Consider the following 7,891-nt stretch of genomic DNA (forward strand, 5'->3'; position numbering starts at 1 on the left):
GTATAGCTGTCACATGGGTCTGGAGCACCCTCAGACCACACTCTGAGGGCTGCTGGCTTAGAGGCTAAGAGCCTTTAGGTCCAGCTTCATCAAGAACAGGGCTATAGCTGTGAGCAGGTTACCTCACCTAGATCTCAGTGGCTTCTGGCGAGGTGGGGACAATGCTGGGGGTGGAGGGGTTCAGAATGGTGTCCAGCACAGAGCAAGTGCTCCATGGGGGCAGCACAGTGACCCTCACAACCACCCTGGAGGCTTGCTCCTGTTTAGAACAGCAGAGACCAAGGCTCAGCACAGAAGAAGTAGGATTCACACCCAGTTTCTCTGCCCAAAGGCTGACCTGTTTTACATGCACATCATGCTGGGGCATTTTGAGTACAACTGGATTATACACAGATTGATGATATGACTAAAAAAGAGTCACTCTGGTGACAGCTGAGAGTGTGGATGGGAAAAAGCTGGGATGCAGGAAGGGCTCCATCCTACCAGACAGGGGCAGATGTGAGCAGGAGCCGAGGGCCTTAGGGAGAGGAGCTCAGGAGGAGTGGGCAGGGCTCAGTCTCCCATGAGATGAGCTTACAATTACACCCAGGTTTCCATTGTGGACTTCCGGGGGTGACATTTATTGAGACAGAGAGCAGAATGGGAAGGATGGGGCAGAGGATGATTCTGTCTTGGATGTAGGGGTTTGAGATGCCCCTAAAACCCCAAGGGCATTTCCATGGGAAGTGAAACAGAGACCAACATCAGGAGAGGTCAGGTATGAGGGCTGCATCAGATGCTTATATGTATTCTCTGAGAAGGAAGGAGAAGGAATTTTGGAAAATTGGCCAGGGTGTTAGCCTTCCAAAGATGCTCCTTGCTAACTATCTGTGACCCTAGGATCCTGAGCATTTACCTTATCTTACCTTTGCATAAATTGTAGGTGCACATGTCAGGGGACCTTAGCTTTCCTGGATGACAATTTAAGAGACGATTCCTTAAACTCATCCAGGACACCTATTGGCTGTGCTTTGGGATGCGGTGGGTGTCACCAACCTGTCCCCTACAACTCAGCTCCTGGATGCCACCTGATCTTTGTAAATAAGCTTTTGGGCCGGGGAGATGGTTCAGTGGAATAAGCACTTCCCTGGCAAGTGCAAGGGCCTGAGTTCAATCCCCGGTTCTGCCATAAATAAATAAATATCTGTAAATAAGCTTTTTTTGGAACACAGTATGGCAATTCATGTCCTTTGTGATCCTTGCTGCTTTCCCTGTATAATAGAAAGCAGAGTCTGCAGAACTTAAGGTTACACTCCGTGATCTTCCTCCCAAAGAGCTTATGGAGCTCTGGGATAGAGCCCTGTACCTTGAAGAGCAGAATTATTACTCAGTTGACAAAGGGCCCTTTAGCATAGTTCCTAACACAGAAAATACTGAATAATTACTGCATAAGGATAACACCTTTTCCTCAAATGTAAAGGTGTTTCAAGATGCACTGAGTGCATATAGTCCATGCCTTTGAAACATTTCAGCAGCCTAGCTTTAGCATGCCTTTTCTTTCTAGTAGTCATTGACAGTTCTTCAACCCCAATGCTGTCTGCATACTATTGATTCTAATCTCTCACTCCCTCACTGAACATATGTACTGCAATTCTTCCAGTTGGCCAAATAATTTCCACTTTTAGAATTTAGGATTTAAAAAATAATTTAAAGCTGATTCTGAAATGTATGTTAAGCTTTTAATGGCTTAAAGAGCACTGTGATTGGCATGGGTTTAAAGCTCACTGACATTGGCTGATTGACCAAAGAACACTTCTACCTATTCTTGAAGTCATAGAGTGACAGTACAAATAGAAAGAGAGGGAGGAAGAGAAGGAGGTTTTAATAATAATAATCTATTCATTTGCTGTTGAGTGTGGTGGCTTAACAACTAATGGTTGACTTATAACACCAGCTGAACTGCTTCAGCATGAGTGTTGAAGGCCCTCCTGAGGATTGTTGGCAACTACACGAACAGGAGAACTAGAGGGGAAGGTGGCATGCTGTAGATTCTCCTAGACAAGCTTGTCATGTTGGTTCTCCTGATATGAACTTGGCTCGTCTCATCATCAGAGGAACTTGAGACCTCACTGTTCCTGAGGATGGCTGCAGTTATTTTCCAGAGAGCTCTGGTCCTTGCTTTGAGCATTGCTTCCTGGCTCCAGTACAGATCACCCAGCCTGCTGACACCGATCCTTCACTCCACTGGCGCAGACTTTCTAGTTTCCACCACTGACCTTTGGGCCTTCCCAGTGCAGATCCTTGAAACAGACTTGCAAGAGACATTGTCATGGGCTCTAGGCCTCTAGTTGGACTGGTGAGGGGGGCATTGTCACGGACTCTCAGTCTTCAGCTGGACTCATGCAGGACATTGCCATAAGATCCAGGCTCTCAGCTGGATTCTTCGGGTCCCTAGTGTGAGGACAGATCTCCTGCACTCTATTGCATTTGACTCTTTGGGTGAATATTATACAATAATCCTATAAACTGTGTCCTGTATTAAATCCTTTCCCGGTAATCCCTGACTAGAACATGGGCTAAATGAATCTGTAGAGGGGAAGCGGTCTATCAAGTACTCCTCGCTGCTCACCACTAGAACTAGGTACACTAATTCTCGCCCTTGGTTTCTTTTTCTATGGATTGAACTGCTTGTGTCTGCTTCAAAAATCCAATATAAATCTTTGGAATTCAAAAAGAATGAGTACTTATATTTGGAAGGGAAGAGGCTGTTGGGATCACGCTGGCCACAACTCCTTCTGTAGCTTATGGATCTAGATTTAGAAACCAGATGGACACCCCTCTTTCCCCACGGCTAATCATATGTTGTGAAAGTTTGGTAAAACTGCTTTACTCCTGGTACTCAACAAACCTCTGATGAGTGGGGCCTGCCTAAATGGGGCTATCCTGAGCTTTGGGAGTGTAACTGTGAAACTGCATCTCGGTCTTCTTAACAATAACTGATCTTTCAGCAAGAAAAAGACTAACTAAAGGTCCAACAGTCTAAATGGTACAAGGGTACAGTAGGGCATGATAAAAAAAAGTTCTGGAGGTGAATGATGGTGATAGTTATGTAATACTGTGAATGCATTTGATGCCACCAAATTGTACACTTAAAAATGGTTAAATTTATGTGTTTATCACAATAATTTTTAATGCAGTGTAAGAGGATCTTGTAGGCCATTGGTTCTAGTAACAGTCACTTTTGGACACAGAATCTATGAGATTCCTAGTTTTTCCTCCCTGAGGTTGTGTCTGGATGTGTGTGTGTTGGGAGGGAAGGGGAGGATACTGCAGGTGGTGGCAATGCAATCTGTGAAAGAGGGAAGAGGTGAGGCTGCTGCATGTGATTTCTCTGATCTCATCTGGTCCCCTTGGCCACCAGAGTGCTGCTGTTTCTACTCCTCACCCTTCTGTCTCATGCCTTGGAGCTGAGGAAACACCAGATATTGTGATATATCAAAAATGTTATTGTGACCTAGGCTGGGAAGCAGTGTTGTGGCTTAGTTAGCAAAGGGAGGAACTCTGGGTCATCTGCAACTCCTGTCCCCTTCCCTTGGCTATCAAGTCACTTTTCATCCCAGTCACCAGCTCATTTGAGCCCACATTGTCTCTTCCCTTTATCACTTGGGCAATGATGGAGCCCGCTGACAAACACCATGATTATCCACTGACCCACTGACCTCGCACCAACCTGGAAGCTTCAGAAGATGGAGAGCTGTTCAGGTCTGGGGCTGAGTGTACCTGGCTTAATAAACATCTCCAAAGACCCTGTCACAGCTGCTGCTGGGCACTGCCTGCCTGCAAGTCTTTTGCCAACCACTCTGGAGGTATCATAGGAACGTAGATAATAGGGCCCCTACCTTTAAATTTCAAAGAAATGGAAAAACGATGTACAAAATTTAATGAAAAGAAACAAGATTGTTACTTGTGCCAGATACAAAATCCTACAAAAATCATGAAATGAAAAGGCTGTGTTGCAGCTCTAAGGTAATCAAATGCTGATCAACAAAGTGGGACTGTCAGGGCTGAACTACCAGGAAGGGCTTTGTGTGAGTGTGTGCACGCACATGTCATGCATGTACATGCATTACCCCTAGAACACTAACCAAATTAAAGAATCATTACTTACATTGACTCCCTCCTACGATTGATGTCTTGTTTAAATTATGACAGTTAAGAGAGTCTGCTCTTAATTCACTAAATCCATTTCAACAACAAAATAGCAATAACAACATGGAAGATCAGAGTTTTCAAAAAGCATGTTCGGTTAGTCATAAGTCACCCGTGATCAGATGAGAGTCAAAGTCACTTAAATTCTATCAAGGCTCTGAGGTCTATTTACTTGGAAACTTTCCCAAAGCTGAGGCAAAATGGGGTCCAGGTGCTTTGTAGTAGCCCCTGCCCTTCCAGCCCTTCACACTGAGCCTGAGCCATAAGCAGTGTACCAGGGGCTTCTGTGCTCACTTGGGCTGTCACTAGGAGGCTGAGAGGAAGGTGTGAGGGGAGGAGCCAGAGCAGCCATTGTTCCTCACTGTGGTGTGGATTTTCTGACAAAGGCAGCACGTCCCTCTGAAACTATAGCCACTGATACCTGTTTCTTCCCCTGCAGCGCCAGCCACTGATGCTGGGTAGAAATTGCTTCTTACTAGTGCTAATCTCTGTATGTCTTACCTGGTCGCAGCCCTCTGCAAATCATCCCTTCATTTAAGTCTCTTGAGCCACCTGAGCTGGATTCTGTTTCCTGCAGTGATCCCTGCTAAGTCTGTAACAAGAAATCCTCTAATTTCAGCTTGGGTGATAGTAATGTACTGATTTGCTAATTATTGATATTAACTAGGTTAATGTTGGTTATTTCATTAGCATGCTTATAATATGATTAAATGGGTTGGAACTTGTATCTTCAAGTTTTATTGCCTTCTTGCAGTCGGTAAGGTAGCATCCTTTAATGCCAACATATTGAAATGTTCTGAGGCTGCCTTTGAAGATTTCTTTTGGTGCCCATGACTCATAGTTTTGAGTAATGCTGGAAATGGTCTTTTAATGGCATATTTGAGTTAGTTGAATAGGCAATATCACAATACATGTAAGAAAATTGGTAATTTCATTATGTGTATGTATTAGCCAGCTTTCTCTCACTTTGACAAATGACCTAAGGTAAAACAATCCACAGAGAGCAAATGTTTATGTAGGTTCATAGTTTTATATTTCAGTCCATGGTCAGTTCTCTCCATTGTCTTTTGGGCCTGTTGCAAAGTAGAAGATCATGATGGGGGGAATATGGTGAAGCAGATCTGGGAAGCAAAGAGGATGAAGGGATCAGGGTCCCTTCCTTCCTGGGACACACCCTAGTGATCTGACTTCCTTGTATAAGGCCCCACCCCTTAAAGGATCCACCACCTTTCTGTACCAAAAAAAGGTTGGTTAGTCTATAATTGATGGCCTTCAGAAGACATAAGATGTGAACTGCAGCATCCTGTCCTGGTCCCCCCAAAGCTCATGCCTATCCTAAATTAAAAAATGCATTCAGTCCATATCCAATGGTTCCCCTAAATCTTAACTGTTTCTGTATTGCTCAAAAATTCAAATCCAAAGTCTCCTTTGAGACCTGAACCAAACTCATAGCTGTGAATCCATGTTAATTTTTTTTTAAAAAAGAAACTTCAAAAATACAATGGCACAGAGTAAACATTCTCATACCTAAAGGGTGCAAAAGGAAAATGGTAAGGAGGAATCAGACTAGCAGGGCATACATTAAATTGAATATCACCATTTTCAGCATCCAGGGAATATGGTAGAAAATGGCTTAATGTGATCTCCACAGAGACTGGGCAGCCCTACCTGCATGACCTTGCTCACTCCAGCCTACATAGCTTCTCACTTGAGCTGGCTCTGCTCACCGCCTGCAGCTTTCCTTGGCATGTGTCCCATGTTCCTGGTACCCTCTAACTTCCTAGGTCTGTACTGTAGCTTTGGCTGCACTGTCACAGCTTCACACATCTTCTTCTCAGAGACTGTTCACAGGAACACTGGGTTATACACTGCCTGGACTCCCAGGTTTTCTCTGAAATGTGGATGGAAGCCTCTATGATCTCACAAGTCTTGCATTTTACAAACCTACAAAAGCAACTTCACAGGTGGAAATGGTGGCACCACATAGAATCTCAGCACTCTGGGAGGCTGAGGGAGGAGAATCACAAGTTTGAGCCCCGCCTGAGCAATTTGGGGGGAACTTTTCTCAAAAATAAAAAATAGAAGATTATTTGGGGATGTAGCTTGATGTGAAAATTACCATAATATGGCTGGGAAAAACAGCATCATGAGGATGTTAAGTCTGCCACTAGCTTGAGCTACAGCTGGGCCACCTGTACCAAGGCTGTAGTGGAGTCATCACATCTGGACGGCAAAACTTACGGAACCAGGTCACAAGGAAGCCGTTCCCTAGACAGTCCTGTGCTGAACCCTGGATGACCCAAAGCCCTCAAACAAAACCCTCTGAGCCTGAGACAGCTGAAGTCCTGCTGATTCCCGAGATGCCCTCAAGGATTCTTTACCGCTGTCCTGATACAGAAGACCTGGCTTCTTTTTATTGACAGTAATCTCTTTACAAACTTCACCCTCCTTGATAACAACTTTAAGTGTCCTTTTCTAGCCAACTGTAAGTTTTTCAGTTTCAATTCTGCTTTTGCTCAATTCTTACTGTAAATCTGGTTTAAAAAAGTAATACCCGCCCTGCTACATGAATGCTGTTCTGCCTTGAGGTCTTCTTCACCAGATTTACTAGTCTGTCATTTTTCCATCCAAGTTCTTTGCCCCTAATACAATTCCTTTTTTTCCCCCCCTGCATTTTAGGGAAGGGTCTACATGGTATTTAGGGTCTCACTACTAGATCAGACTCATAGCGATTCTCCTGTTTACAGCCTCCCAAGAGCTGCTGGGATTACAGGTGCGTACCACCACGCCCAGCCTCAATCACTGTCTTCGTGTGCCCTGGGGGCGGGGCCAGCACAGCAGGCCTGGGGATTGAACCCGTGGTCCCTGCACCTGCTTTCAGGTGCTTTAATCCACTGAGCCATTTGGCCGGCCCTTCTAATACAATTCCTAATAAATCCCAGAATCACCCATTTAGCTTTATTTATAGCATTCTGGGATTTTCTCTAGCCTGCTTCTCCAAACTTCTCCAAACACTCACACAAATTAGTTCCAAAGGGTTCTAACCACACTGTCAAATACAACTCATAGTCATAGTAACAACCCTACTTTTTAGTACCAATTTTCTGAGTTATCTTTTTATTTCTGTGACAACATACATAAAATACAACGTGAAAAAAATGTATTTAGGCTCACTTTTTCAGAGGTATCCATCCACGGTCAGCTTCCTTTTGCACCTGTGGCAGTGCAGAGCATCATGGTACAGACCACATTGTGAAGTGCAGGTGACCACACCTCATGGTGGCAGGAAAGCGAAGAGAAGAGGGAAGCTGCCAGCATCTCATTATCCCCTTGAAGGATGCACAACCAAGACCTAACTTCCTGCTGTTAAGTCACACCCTCTTAAAGTTCTACCACCTTTCAATAGTCCATGAGCTGTAACATGTGGCCTTGGGGTGATATTTAAGATCTAAACTACAAATGGGTAAATGCAAACTTCATTAAACTACCAAATGGGACAAACTTGCTGTAACGTTGGTCCCTACATTTCCCAGTCACACTGAAAACAAAGGCCTCCTAGCTCTCGGAATAGGGCCAGTCCCAAAGAGTCCCTTCTTTTACCTTATTTTGCTGTGGAAATATCACTTTCTCTGTATGCCCTAACATGAAACAGGAAAATGCTGATTACTTGCACCAATTTTAATGGCCTCACAAATGACTAGCT

The sequence above is a fragment of the Octodon degus genome, unplaced genomic scaffold (assembly GCF_000260255.1).
Source record: "Octodon degus isolate 3935 unplaced genomic scaffold, OctDeg1.0 scaffold00015, whole genome shotgun sequence".
Lineage (NCBI taxonomy): Eukaryota > Metazoa > Chordata > Mammalia > Rodentia > Octodontidae > Octodon > Octodon degus.